The sequence below is a fragment of the Falco punctatus genome (assembly GCF_963210335.1).
Source record: "Falco punctatus genome assembly, chromosome: 8".
NCBI lineage: Eukaryota > Metazoa > Chordata > Aves > Falconiformes > Falconidae > Falco > Falco punctatus.
In genome coordinates this window covers 31,667,455-31,683,134 of record NC_137588.1, presented here as the reverse complement: position 1 = coordinate 31,683,134, position 15,680 = coordinate 31,667,455, and the positions used below count along the sequence as shown (strand labels likewise).

The 15,680-nt window shown below is 38.6% G+C and overlaps 1 protein-coding gene across 1 annotated transcript in view; it reads left to right on the top strand.

Annotated features, from left to right (window-relative positions):
* MYLK (myosin light chain kinase) overlaps window positions 1-15,680 on the top strand; it is a 216,812-nt gene that overhangs the window by 25,260 nt on the left and 175,872 nt on the right. The gene's annotated exons all lie outside the window — the stretch shown is intronic.

The window sequence follows — 15,680 nt, the reverse complement described above, 5'->3', positions numbered from 1 at the left end:
CCACTGTGAAACCTGACACTAGCAGGGGTTTTCTTTTGTGTGGGGGTTATATTTACGTTCTCCCCTCCCATTCTTAGTCACCCTTTACTTCTAAGTGATGTGGAAAATGTTGGTGCCAAGAAATAGCTAGATGAAATATTGATAAATGTGGGAATCGCTTACTTAGAACAGAGGCAAATTAGAAGGCAGCTGGTTTTCATCATTTCTGTTAACTTGGGAGGTGTATGTGTGTGTGAAGAATTGAGGCTACTGATTTATGTCCTTATATCATGCTCTTGGAGAAGGGGAAAAAGCAAGAGTGCTGAGGGTGAGACTCGAGCGTGCGGCATTTCTTCAGGCTTCTATTCATTATAGATTGACTTTTAAGAAATGGAGGGAATGGTTTCTGCAACTTTCTGTATCTGCTCTGTGTCAAATGTTCTAAGTGCTAGGGATGATATGAGACTAATTCATGGTATGCTTTCTCCCCAGAACAACTTTCTGTGTAAAAAAACTTTATTGAATTGGATTGAGTGTTTTGTGTTTACAGCAATGGGGAGGTGTGGTGCTGAGCGTGGTATCTGGGCTAATTCTAGATTGCCTATCAGAATGGTATTGTAGTAACAAATAAAACTGGATTTGAGAATCCCCACACCATATGTTGATGGGAACATAATTTAAATTCTTAGGTGGAAGAAGTGGTTTTGTCATTAGTTTGGATAGTTCTTTCAAATTGTCAATTCCAGGGTGGTCAAATAACAAAGTTAGAAATTGTAATACAGAATAAACCAGAAAAAAAATTACTATAACAGTTTTAAAACCTTATCTGTAGCTCTGATTATAACTCAGAAAGGCTTGATAGAATCCTGAGAAGGATTCAGAAATGGGCAGAAAAATAGGAGGTATGGGTGGAATGACCCATAGGGCCAGAAAGTAAACCAGGAGTTTTAAGTTTGGAAAAGATCTTGGTTGGAGGCTAAGGGTGTCATAAAACTAGATCTGATGTGGTAAAGGTAAACAAGGAATAATCCGTCATAGCTTCATTTGAATAAAAGGAGAACTCGGTAAAAGTCAGACAAGCTTAAAACAAGCCTTTTTTTTTTTTTTTTTTTTTTTTTTTTTTTTTTTTAGTATAATCATGTGCAATTGATTGCGAAACTCACTGCGATAAAATGTCAAGAAGGCCAAAATGGGTCCAGGAAGAGGTTAAATTCATAGAGGTTAAACTCGGGGACTATGAAACACCATGGTCTGGCTTCTTAAGTCCATAAACTGCTGATTGCCAGAAGCCAGGAGGGTGTATTTGAGAAAGAATTGCTGTAAGCTTACTCTGGCTTTATGTGTTCTTTCCCAAGGCAACTGCTACTGATGGTCACTGGAGATAGGATATGCATAAGAATGAGATACTGGGGCACTTTTATGGCTTGCTTTCCAACATCTCTAGCTGTCTGACTCCATTTACAGACATGATATTTTAGTAACATTCCACTTAATGTTCAAACTACATCCTCATATTTATTCTGTACTCCTCTCTTCAGATATCAAGGCATATAGTTGCCCTGTCTGCCAGAGCATCATCGAGGAACTTCTGAGTTACCTGTTCAGACTGGACTCCGTGGATTTCATGAGAGCAATTGCTTTGTGATGTGCTAATCCCAATTCCATTTTCTCTTTTGCAGCACCTATACACTCCCTTCAGCTTCACTTGCTGATGCTTTAATAGTCTTGGAAGCCTTTTCCACTTCTATTTATTGAATTCATTTTCTGTTGTTATCTAGGTAATTTATCTGTTGCTTTCCCAGTTGGGACCTGTGCTTCTTTTCAGCCACTAACCTTTGTTTGTCCACTTTCAGCTTTAATATTCCTCCCTTGAAATAATGGGTGGGGGGAATTTCCTGCTTTTGTCGTGGAAGGGATGGAAGTGTGGTGCTCTGGTTCATGTTTATGAATTTGAAGGAAGTGACACTGTAAGCTGTTAGTTCTGTAAAGCTCCTCTGATAAGTGACAGACAAGCGTATTTCGCACAGGCAAAATGCACATGAGATTTTGTTCTGGATTTTGCTTGTTTAATCCTGTAACTGCCATGAGTGAATTCCAGGTCAGTGCCAGTGTCACATCAGCAATGTGTGAGCCAGTGCAGTGAAGCTGCAGGGGCACACTGGGTTGTTAACCTCTGTAGTGTTGTGCTCAGAAAGTGTGTATATTTTTGCTGCTGTCCCAGAGACTGGGAGTGGGAACTTGGAAGTTTCCCCCTGCAATCAATAGGAAACCAGCAGATATTTAGGAATGAGAATTGCTTTCCTTTCTGCTATCTGGCCCACTGCCTATTTTTGTGGTTTATGTAATATTCCAGCTTACACACTCCTCTGGGGGTGCAGAGGTGACTGCTTTCTTCCCTGGCCATGTATACTAAAATACAGCTTTCATACAGTGTGAACCTATGCAACTCTAAGCAAGCCATCTTCTGGGAGCTGAGGAAATTTTTTTTTGCTTTCCTAAGAAGGATGTCATGTTGAAAAATACTGTCCTGAGGAAAACAAAAGAACTGTCATTTAAACACAGGACTTTTAAACTGGTGAGGCAGGCTTCCTTGAAAAGGACTAGGTAAAGTCTGGGGGCTAGACAAATACCACGGTTATACTCTATTTTCTATGACCAGAAGTTTTCAAACTAACTTTCTAGCTTTTGTAGTTGTGAAGAAACCTTTTAGAAAGTGGGGTAACTGCTGCAGCCATAACCACCTGAGTTGGCAGGCAGCCTGAAACAATAAGCCTTGAGGTGTGAATTATCCTCATTCATTCGATGGATGGCTAATTCAAAGGGTATTGATACAACTTTGAAGGTGAACATTAACTGTTTCATTGTGTATCAAAGCAGCTAGAAAAATGGAAGAGCTTGTAACGAAGGCATTGTGTGGGGCAGTCTTTTAACAGCACAGGGTGAACTACACACTTGGCTTCCGAGTATCTGTGCAGCCCAAGTCTGCTCAATTAAAGAAACATCAGCTATAGATGAGCAGCAGTAAACAACGGAAAGTTTGAAATGAATAAAGAGAAAGGGGAAAATAGACGTTTGTTATGACATTTCAACTGGAGTTAGTCATGCTTTGCCTGCTGGCAGTCTCCTGCTCACTGAATTCTTTGAGAATCTTGGTATGCAAAAAGGTTTACCTTCTTGCTGGATGTAGGGTTGTTGCTTATCTAGACTGAAGGAGAGACAAAGTGTGCTTCCTACCTGGTAAGCAGAAGTTTGATATAGGGAAATGCATGCTGTATTTTGTTGTTGACAGAAGTAAAGAGTAATTTCTATTTTTCATTTAGCACAAAATGATTAGTTTGAAAGAGCGAGTGCTGTTGCTATGTAGTCTGGCTCAGGAGAAATTGATATGCCCTTTAAAAATGGGTTTGTGCTCATCTGAGTTAGAGAACATGGAATAAATTTACTGAATGAGGTTTTATTTTAAGGCAGCTCCAGCTGCTATATAACCATTCTGAGAGGCTGAGATGCATCTAAAAATCTCCTTTCTCTTCCTTTTATATCAAGCATGACTTAATTGCTCTAATTACAGATCGTTATTGATATTTTTCAAATTGCTGTTATATTAAAAGACTTCAGTGCCATAGTTTGGGGAAAAGACCATGAGCCTCAGAGTGCTTCAGTCTGGAATGAAGTGGTATCAAGGTAGAAAGAGGAAAGTAAGGTAAAGCTTTGAAAGACATTCAGTGTAGATACGTTATCTAGGAAGAAGAGTTCTTGGATTCTCGTGAAAGTCAGTTCTGCTGAAGTCAGGAGTGGACAGACATCAGAAACTGTCAACAATATGGGAATATTAATTTGAATATATGTAATAGAAGATTCTTCTTGTCCAAATCTATTTGGACATTAATAACATAGTAGACTTTTGCCAAGAGGCCTGAAAGGTCAAATAGAAGATCCAGTCCAGAATACATTTACTGGACAAAATTATCTCTATTCTATTCATTGGGCATTGAACAGGCCTGCAGTTACCCCAGAAAGGTTGAATTGCTTCTGGGTTTGAAATATCCAGGGTGCCCATTGCCCAAGCACTGGCCTTCCAAAATTATGCTGCAGGTTTTTCCATCCTGACTTAATGGATTTGCTAATACCTGTCCTACCTTTTGTTTAGAAACTGAAAAACACAGCGAAACAGGCAATGCAGCTTTCATGTGTATATGTAAAACTGTGTAAGGGCCACCTTAAAATCTGCCTAGTTTCATGTTCTGCCTTGAGTCGTTACTTTCCCTGGTGTATCACATGTACTTTCCAAAAGAAAGGGCCAAATGCTGTGAAACTTATTGGAAAGATTTAAAATCTTTGACCTGTTCTATGTTCCACTTGTTTCTGTTTTTCTTAGACTCTCTACAATTGGTAATTCCATTCAATCTGTCCCATATTCTTCTAATCAGTTCCCTCCTAGATCTTTTTCCATTTGGCTGTTCTTGGAGACTTCTGATCTTGTTGCCACAAACTCCTAAACTGGTTCATTTTCATGACTTGTGTTATAAAATTTTTAAGGGTGGCCAGTATTTCCCAAACTCTCCATTAATTTTCCAGTGTCTGGATATGACTGCTGCCCAGTTCTTTAAGCTGATGCAGTCTACCACTGCCCTAATTTATCCTGCTGACCCTGCATAGCTAAAGCTGTGTATCCCACCTCAGAGACAGCTGTATTCCAGGGCTGGGTGTAACAGCATATAAACCTACTATACCTGGGAAGCAGCTTGGGACAAAAAGGGCACATGAATGTGTCAGATATTAATGCCAGTGTTCCTGGAGGCCTTACTATCTCACCAGTAAAACAGGTCCAGAGATTGGCTTTGTTTCCCTGTGGCTGAATTCAGCCAAGATCATTCCTATCCAACTTCTTAAGTGACTTGAAAACACTGAAATGAATTGCTTTAAACCCTAATAAGTAATTTCTATTACTGAGAAGGTTGTATTCACTGCCAGCGTGGTACTGGTGCTGAAAGTGGATTACATTAGCCTTTTGTTTGAAATCAATTGAGTTTACAACTCCACTTCAAAGTCCTCAGAGCTTTAAAATAGAGCCAGCAGAAACTGTTTAACAAGTCAATGCTGCCCTGGGATATGCATTGTTCTATCTTTAGTTGTGAGAGGGAAAGACTTCATTTTCCTGTACTTTCACTTCACCCAGGGAGAGCGGTGCAGAACAATATGCAGCCTATTCAGGTTTGCCTTACCACGGGCTTGCTGGGTTTTACCTAGGTGCAGATGCCTGCCTTCACAATGAATTGCAGTTCCTGCACAGTTTCAGTGCGCTCTCACTTTAAAGTTTGATTTATTGTTTGATCTCACTGTCCTTTTGGATCGTTTCACTTCTCAAAGCTTCAGTCATGATGAAGAATTCCTTAAAATGGGTTTATGGAAGAGTGGAGCCTTTAGGCTTCACACATTAATTTCTTATTCCTTTTGTACAAAGGGCAGCACATTCTTTTAGTGACCCGGGGAAAACACAAGCATGGTTTTGAAGCGTGCATGATACCCTACCATTTCAGATTCATAGATTTCTCAGTCACTGTGTGTTCTAATGAAACTAACGAACCAGGAAACCTTAGTTCAAATATCATCTGTTTCTTCTGAGATGGGGAAAGCATTTCCCATAAAATACAGCCTTCTCTTTAACCCCCATACAATGAAAAGACTTCTGTCAACAGAAGTAGGCAGAAGGGGAAGCAGAGAGAGTGGGTGAGTACCATTGTTTCACCAAGTGTTTGTCTTTGCTCTCTCATTTGTGGCTCCAGCAGTGAGGAATCTGAAGCAAGCAACAAGGTCCGTTTTACCTTAGTGAAAGGCTACATCAGTCTTGGCCCACTTTTCAAACCTTCCTTAGCCTGTGTTACGAGTCAGGAGTAAAACTTCCATATATTTCAAGGGCCATTGACTTGGAAGAAAAATAAGAGAAACGTCAACTCTGTGGAAATAAAAATTCATAGCTGTTCCTTTTTAGGACTGAAGTGGTTTAATCTGTAGTTTGAGGAGAAAGTGTAGGGACTGGGTTATTAAGAGTCAAAAATGCAACAGATGACAAAGAACAATGTGCACTCAAATCAAGCCTGACTCTTGGTGTGTTGAGCATGCAGATTTTTCTGTGGCTTTGCCATAGAAGGAACCCCAGATAGTTCTGGATTTCCCTTGCCTCTTTCCCCTCAAGAACGGGAGAAAGGGGAGACAGGCTTATGATACTCATATTACTTATTGATAGACCTTTTAAATGCATTGAGACACTTCCCGTGCATTGGAAGGTTCATAGTGAAGTGTGATTCAGGCAGAGTCTGAAGCAGAACCTCCCACAGTTTCTGTGGGACTTATCTGTTCCTGAACTCCCTTGGGGTAAGTTAAGGCTGGTTTTTCACTTTTTTCCCCCCTTTGACTAGAAATTACCTCTTTCAGACTAGATTGTACCTTTTCATGAAATGCTTAAACTGTGACAAAGGCACTGTTTTCTTAAATGGTTTTGCCGTATCAGTCCTCATATTAACTGTACCCCATCCCATTAACATCCTGTCTTTTTCAGAGGAACATGAAGAGACCTTGGTTGTTCTGTTCTTATGTGGTGGTACCTCTGATGCCTAATACAAGGCTCTGCCTTGTTGCATAAGCAGAAGCAAAATTAGAATAGTCTGGCAGCATGAAGCCTCCATGGCACTTGTTGCTCAGACCTTCCTTGTTAATACAGAAAATGCACAAAATACTAGTGATGGAACTAAACAGATTTTGATGTGTGTGGAGGTGTTAGTTAATGGGTAAAGCAGTGTACCTCCCTCTGTAACTGTTGTTTCTATAAAGCATGCATACAGAATTATCAGCAATGTTTCACAGTAATAAAGTGGTTTAAATATCCAGAAAAGCTAGAATTGGATTTTATACTCTGAACCTTTATCTTACAATTATGTTAATGTTTCTGTGCTCTAGGGTGCATAGGATTGATGATAAAACTGGAGGTTGTGAGTAAAACATTCTTGGTTTTGGTTTTTTCTGAAGATTTGTGCAAGAGAAAGGGTGGAGGGAGGATAAATATAATAACCAGGCTTTGTGCTTAGACCTTGGAAAAACACACTAGTTTCACAAAATGGCTTTGAATGAACAATAACTGGTATTTACAAATAGTTTCTTCTCTTGGAGTGTAATTTGTATCCTAACACAAGCTCTTCATTATGAACACTGGTTTCCCTGCACTGGTACAGGAGACACATCAGTGTCTCACGCTGCCAAGCACTGTGGTTTTTCAGAAGGAAGAAAAAGGCTTAATACTATTTGTTCAACCCAGCCAGAGATCTACTGTTTATAATCTGAAATATCATAAAATGTGTTTTCAATTACCTTGTGCATATTTTTAAAGAATTAAATTTCCATCAAAGGATTTTGTGAACTGTTTGATCTCACTGTGTCTAAAGAGCCCAATCTGACTGGAGATAGTTTTGTCTGAACACATACAGCCCAATTGTAACAAAAGTGCCCTTTGAGTGTATGTGACTTTAAGAGAAATCAGTCAGTTTATTAGACAGAGAAGAGGATGGTGGGGGGCTAATTTCCAGTGTTAGCTGTGAAATGAGTAGCTAAAGACTGGATGTGTGAAGAGACTATGGTTCTTTGTGCTATATGGCTGACAAGCTTTTGTTTTCTTCTGTCTTAATCTGGATATAGTATTCCATTTTCCGGACATCTTCAAGTGTGAGACAGAGCCCTACCCTACTGTGAGAACCTGGAAACAAAAGATGTAGTATTTTTTGTCACACTGAAAAAAGACTGCTTGTGGTGCCATTGTGCTAGACTCTGTACAAGCACACAGATTCTTTGCACTGAATTTCAATACATAAAGCAAAGATAAGGAGAAAGAAAAATGATATTTTTTTTTTAAATCTGGAAATAGTGTCCGATGTTTGAATTCCTACTACCTGATTGTTCTGCTTGCTAGACTGTGTTGCCTTTCCCATGTCAGGCTCTAAACAGTGTAATGATGGAATTCAGATTGCTGCTGCTCCTGAGTGGAAACTGCCATTTCCAAAGGTAGAAGAGCAAGGCAAAACATTGAGTCCATGGTTTTGCTGTATGTGCTGATAAGTCTTATGTGAAGAAACACCTGGAAAAATTAGCTTAGGTCTCAATAGTTATACTTAGTTCAGTGGATTAGCATGCTAATGTTGCTATTTTTGCATTGGAACTGGCCTGGATATGTCTATAGAATACTGTACTGCCCTGATTAGGCTTACATGAGGTGAAAGACACCTTTCCTATTCTGTTAAAGTAGCTGTTATAACTCCTTTATCAATGCAGCTATTTAGAAATGATTCTCCTACTGCACTCAAGCATGTATTATGGCTTTTGATCTCTTTTCCTGTTATCTGTTGTTTTGGGAGGAAACCTGACATGAAAGCAGAGTTTTTTCTTAACATCTCACTTCTTCCCAGCACTTAATGCTCACCTTAGATCCAGGCCTTCTTTTGGTTCAGCTGAAGCTTGGATAGCTCTTTCTATGTACTAATTCGCAGTCTCCTTTTAGAAAACTAAAATTTATTTTCCCTTAATGAAAATGCGTACTACACAAAGTTAAACTGAAATTAAGTCAGGAACACTTAATTACATGTGTTTGTGTAGTGGTATTTGATCCATCTTTTGCTGACATTGTAATTGTTATTTAAGAAATGCCTATGATACCACAAATAGACATCAGGTAGAGAATAAGCAGCAGTAGGTGAAGCCTTAAAAAGACAAAGAGCCTTTCTATGCAGATGTCACAGTACTAAGGAGAAGGAAAGAGAAAGCCAGACACTGTACAGCAACAGCACAGTTGTATCTAAACAGAAAGGGGCCTGTTTTTCCAAAGTTTCCAGCTAGCGATAGTAGAGGCAGTAATGAGATACAGAACTGCTTTCCATCTTACTCTGCCAATTCAGCTCCATAAAAGATGCCAAATAAGTTTCCATTTATAAGCTTTTCAGTAGAAAACAGCTTTAGCAAAATCCCAGCTCTTTTTTTTTTTTTTTTTTTTTTTTTTTTCCCCTGCTGAAATTGTCTTTCCCAGTTTGTGATATTTGCTACCTGTCTGACTGTCATTAGCATGAAGCAATGGAAGATTTGTATAAACTATATGTATGGAAAATCCCTAAATCATTCACTAGCTGTTTCTTAGTATTTCTGGAAGGGAAAGTACGGACATCTCCAAGGAAGTTTTTTCTATCAGCTGGGCCTTCACTAATGTGATTAACAGGCTAAATGCTCCAAATAAATCTATCACTAGCATCAATTGCATCAGCGATGAATTTTGTTCGTTTATTAATACATCAGTAAAAACCCAGTGTTAGTTTCCAAGAGTCAGTGGAAATGGATCAATTTCAATATTCTTATCCACACCGTGTTTCATATTAGTATTTCTATACAACACATACAAAAGCATTAATGTCTCCTGACCTTTTCTTCTACTGAAATCTTACGGGAAATTCCCTCACATCAGAAGCACCCTGATTGCAGTACACAGTGTTCTGATTCTAGGTGAGTAGTTAATTCTAAGGATTTACTGACACCATACAAGCCTCAGTGGGGCAGGGTTTTTTTTCTTGTTTGTTTTTGTATTTGTTGTTTAACCAATAATATAAGGAGCCCGTATGTGTGCTAATCTGGATCTTACTGCTAGGCAATCTTATGTTTAAGTCACTTGCTAGATCATGTACATGGGAGCAGAAAGTGGGTCACAGAAAATCAGGTGTTACATCTGAGAAAGCAGGTTTAGAAACATTTTGGGGCTAGTAGTGGATAAAAAAGGAAATAAGGACTGGCATTATGATGTTGTAGGCAAGAGATCTGAGATTGTAGAGAAGGGAAAGAAACATCAGGTAGGAGAGACGTGTGGATGCTACTTTTTTTGTAATACCACAGAGACCATTATACGCTTACCATATCCAATTCTAGTAGCCACCGTTCACGAAAGAGGCTGAAATTGGAAAAGAATCAGGAAAGAGATAAAAGAATGATTCATTGTCTGGTAAAATGCCTTGAAGCCAGAGACTAAAGAAATTCAGTCCACCTAACTTCTCATAAGGATAAAATTTGACTGATTATAATTATACCTGCCTAGACAGGAGTTTACTGATGATACAACTAAGTAGAATCAGACCCAGAATCTGAAGGAGAGTTTAATTCTCACTGGAAATGAGATGCCAAAATGTTTAATAATCTTAAAAAATACAGCTTTAGACACATCTTGGGGTGACTGGATGTCTTCTCTAAAGGATCTTAAATAAGTGGAGGAATTCTTGCATGATTTCTTTGGGCTGTATCCCACCAACCTCAGACAAAGTGATTGGAATAATCTCTTCAAACTTTGAACTCAGTAGAAGTTCTCAGTTGCTAGTTTGAGTTCAGTTCAAGTTTATAGTTTGTGGTCCAGTTTATAGTCTATCTGAAGACCTTTTAAGAAGCTAATTAGAGTTGTCTTATTTTTGGAGGACAGATATCTGTTATAAAGCATCCTTATAACTGGTGCCAAAGGAAAGCCTCATAAGAGCTTATGTGACTTTGATAGTTAACCTCTCCATTGGTGCCATATCGCTTTAACTCCCGAGTTGCAGCAGGCTGTCTTCCTGTAAATCATGCTGAAAGTCTCCTAGGCCAAATGAAGGCTAGAATCTCTGTAAAGCAGCACAGGTAAGCTAAGGAAAACCCGGAGTGTACAGCCAGCCTTAAAGCAGAGGACAGGGACAAACTTCTGAGCTTCAATCCCACTTCTGCAGTTTTTGAGAACTCACTTAGGTCAAATATGTTAAGAATGAGTGAGCACAAGTGTGTATGTCGGCCCAGAACATGCTGAAGCGTGAGATTCGTGTACAAGAAGCAAGGGAAGCTTGTGTTAATTTCTGGTGTCAAATGGAGAAACTTGGGTAAAACTCAAACTTAACAAGGGTGATTTGGGTTATTTTGTCCACTGTAGCTGTGACCTTTAAAAACACAGTAATAGTAATTTGAGTGAAGAGAGCCACAAAGAGCAGCTGGGTAGTATTACTGCTAGGTGTGTCAACCACAGGAAGGTCTGCTGTCTTTTTCTGTCAGGGCTATGGGAAAACTGGTAATCTTCAAAATGCCTCACTTCTCAGCTCATACTCAAATTGAAACACAAAAGAAAAATAAGCTGCCTTTATCCTCAGTCTGTCTGAGGAGTCAGCTACTGATAATGAAAACATGCATGGTATTGCACAAGGAGAACAACTTATTTCAGTAGTAATTGGCAATCTTTAAAAAAGTTGCCACTATATTAGTTAGACAAGCCTATATAATGTCTAATTAAGAATGTATTGATCTGAATTTGAGAAAAAAGCTGGAAGCAATCAGGTTTTAAGCAAAATTTTCAAGAGTAACAGCACAGTATTTCCACCACTGAGTGAAAAACTGGCCTGTGCTAGTGCTTTTCATGTAAACACATTCTTTTTTTTCAAGTAACCTTACTTCATGAGACTGTGTTTGTTCCAAAATACACAAATCATCCTGGATGAAGCTATAAACTTTATCTTCTTTGTTTTGATTGGAAATTGCTTTGGTGTCTCTTAGACCCATAGAAATTGAATAGTCTGGTGATTGGCACACCAGAATATAATTTTCTCTATAAGAGAAGAATTTATAAAAGTTACAGATTGTAGTTAGCGATACACGTGGAAGAAGGACGCATCAGTTTTCTTGGGCATTGTAGGGAACAGATCATCTTCAGGGAGGTGGCAAATTCTTTTCTACGTATGCTGTCAGTCTCTACATCTCACTCTTGCAGACTTTTTGTGTGTATCTTGGAAATATTCAGAGGGGAGGGATCATACAGAGTGTTTTTAAACATTGTTTTTATTGCTTCATCTGTCTTCACAAAGCTCAAGCATACAAGCTGTAACCCTAAACATTTTGCTGAGTCCCAATTTGGGAGATGGATGCCAATAGTTGTATCACTAGGGTGAATTTTATTCCCTATGACAGGGTATCATAAACCTAACATCACAAGGCTTGACTGAAAAGAACACTGATTATTCTGTGATTTGTTGTGTGGTGGGGTTTTTTTTGTTGTGTGTTTTTGTTGTTTGTTTTTTTGTTTGTTGTTGGGTTTTTTTTGGGGGCGGTGGGGTGGGTGGGTGTGGTGTTAAACTATGAATCTGTTTTCTCTATTTGCAGATCGCTCAGTAGCATATAGAGGATAGTGTGTTCCTAGCCAAGACACTTTCCTACCAGGCAGGCTGTCTCATTTGAATTTGCACTATTTTCCCAGTTATTTTTTTTCTGCAGAGTTCTACGTGTAGCAGCCCCCTTTTACTGCTGAGTTAGCTATTACAAAGGAAAAGAGGAAGTTGGTTTGTACCTATGTCTTCTGTACCAGTTGGCTCTGAATGGGGCATGATACTGCACTAGGCTAATCCCAAGCCTCAGTTTATTAACAAGGCACCAAAACCAGTCTAGATTTGAGCTAGGTAGGGGCAAAGAGAATGGCTGAAGCACTGAATTTCAGCAATGGCACATTATCTGTGAATATGGCTATGTGCTGTCTACTTTGGATGTCTTGTAATTTAAAGCCAATGTGAGGGGAGGAGAGGTTCTCCTGTGGGTAGGCTTGCTGTTAAAGTGGGAAACGCTTCTTGCACAATTCTTCAGGGAAGAAATAAAAAGTCTGTTTGGGGATCTCAGTGTACAGGGGAATATTTTTCTAGTTATTGAAATTCTCATGGGGATTAGGAGTGGTTCAGGTTTGTTTTTTTACAGGGAGTGGCATACATTTTTGCCAGACATGGCTCAGCTCAGATTAATTCCTGATTAAAGTTTGCTATATTTTATGTATTTGGACTTTCCTTCCCTGTCCACTTGCCCACCCAAAGCACCACCCTACAGCACAATATAAAGAATAGAGGCTCTATTTAAGAGACTACATTTAAGGAACTGTACCTTTTCAATAAACTGATGCAAGTCATTGTAATCCTTCCAGTCCCCTCTTGTGAATGTATCCTTCTCAAATGGATTCAGAAATCCCCAAAGAATTTTAGATAGACAAGATTATATTATGTAGTCAAGAAAAGGAGAAGCAATGAACTAATATGAGCATTAAACATGAAAATTCTAGACTAAAACATTTTTGAAAATTAGTCATTAACTTCTAAGATACAGAAAGGTCCGAGGTTAAACTTTTAATCTTAATAGGAAGAAAAAGAAGAATCTGGTATAGTCCTCTTCTGGTTAAAGGGACATCACTGACTGCATTCTCATTTACAGTTTTTTCCACTGTTCATGTGTGTCTGGGCCTCTAAGTAACATCTGTATAAAACTCTTGAAGGTAGTAACCCCATTCCTATAAATTCACTAATTCTGTAAAGTGCTTTAAAGAGCTGTGAATTAAGCTTGCAATAAATTTCCATTTTCCCGATTATTGGGTGATGTCATTGCAGGCATAAAGAAAGAATATGAATATAGATGGAGCAGCCAAAATTTCCAAGAGCAAAATATGTTATTTTTTTTTTTGTCTGGATTAGAGGTTCATTCCAGAGAAGCAAGTATATTTTTCCAGCATTTAAAGCCATTGGGTTTTTATTTAGTATTGTTTTTTCCAAGTTTTGGCACTAGTGAGAGGTCATAAGCAGGTATTGCTTAATCTATTTTCTCTGCTTGTTGATGCTGCAGTACTTCCACTACCGAGCAAATCTCTTGATGATCACTATAGGATCAAATGCAGATATTTTGATACTCCACAACCGCTGTAAAATCCTGATTTATTTGTGGTTTTACATGTCAAGTTTGCGTTAGTGATAAATACACTTTTTCGGCAAGAAATAAAATAGCAATTGTAATGAGTGAAGGCAAGTCAAGATAGCTCCTGGTACTCCACAGAAACTCAGAAGTTCAAGTTCCATATCTCCTTTTCTGTCTCTACCTAGTAGAAGCTTATATTGTGCCAAGAACAGTCAATAGCTTTTCCTTCTTTTAAGGAAGGAGGTGCTCTGCTGCAGGGCTGTCAGCAATGACTTAATTGGGTCTTTTAGTTGGGTTTTGTTTCTCTTTTTTTCATCTTTATTCCTGTGATGTGGGGGTTAAGAAGGATACATAGGTCTTCATCGCTTACAAATTGACTTGTAGTATAGTCCCTTGTTAAGAGAGGACACTGTTTAGAGACCTAGTCTAGGTGGTGACAGTGGTAGACACCTCCAGCTTACACCAGAATGGTGCCATCATCCCTGCTAGTTACTGAAAGATTATGCAGGTCTTCAAAACTGAAAATATAGAAGCTTCCAGAATGTTCATACACTATCTTAATTAGCATAAAATTCACCTGTGTATTTTTGGGGTGTTACTGAATATCTTATTTTTTCTTTTGATTTACTTTCTCAGTGAGCGAGATTTATCATGTACTTTCTCTGAAGCAGTTGATAGGCAGAGTAACTATATTGTCTAGTGGAATCAGTGCAGCACGGAAAGCTGGGCTGAGCCTAGAAACTGAACAATTTGTTAGGATGGAAAATACTGTGAAGTTGATCTTGATTTTTCTTTAAAACAGTGGAAGACATATGTGTTGCTTTTTCTTATTGGTTTGTGCTAGTAACCTCTTTGAAATAAATTATATAAAAATCTGGCTTTTCGTACTTAAGAGTTGAATGTACTGCACTTGGCTCAGCTCAAGAGAAGACACTATGCTATGGTTAATTGTCTTCTCAATTAAATCACACTGCAGGAAGCAGGTGATTGTAGAAGAAGCATTAATAGGAAAGCTGTTTGTCCAGGGAAGAATTTACAGCTGTAAATCTAGCTCATGCTTTTAATTTCTTACTCAGATTCCCTTAAAGAAAGGTTTGGTCTCTTAAGCACATTAGGCTTGAATACTACATATGTAGTAGTACAAACAACTTGTATGTTTTCTTTGTAGATGAATAAGTTTGTCTCCAAAGTATTTTGAAAACACTAGAATCTTTTCCTGGTTAAATGATTTTTGGTGGAGCCTCTGGTGTAATGGTAAGCATATGGTTGAAGCGACGATGTTCTTTGTTGCTAGGAAACATTTTTCCTTGTTAAACATAACTAATAAAGTGACCCATGAGAGTGGAAAAGGAAACAGGAAGAGAATGAAAAGGTAAACTCAAATGATAGGCAAGCATGGGTTTCCTCAAGCTCTTTGGGTTGGAGAGCTCAAGTTAACAGAGGTCTTTCTCCAAGATGCATTGTAAAGGTTTTTTTTCCCCTAATGCTTTAACAAACAACAGATTTGCCTGATTATATTTATTTGTAAACAATGCAAGCCAGTTTCACCCTGTTGGAAGAACTGAGTAGCTTGGAGCAGATGTCTCATTTAGTCTTGTTTATATGCTTCGATTTTACTGGATGTCTGTTTCTGAGCCTTAAACCTGTCAGTAGCACCCCCAGTCTGTGTTACGATGATGCTTCTCATGCCCTGTAAGTTCAGAATCAATGAATGACATTAAATCATTTGCTTTCCTTAATGTTTGCTTAAATCAATTAAAAAGTATTGCAAAGCATTCAGTTCTGTCAGATGCCAGTAACATTGATTCTGAACACTTGACCAGGACCATGTTTCTTCTGACTCAAAGCTGTATTAAGATTTTTGTCTCCATGTTCCATAGTTGTTGCTTCATTTTTTTTATTTCCATCTAGATGTGCATACTTAAGATTAGTTATCTACATAAACTCATCAAATTCAT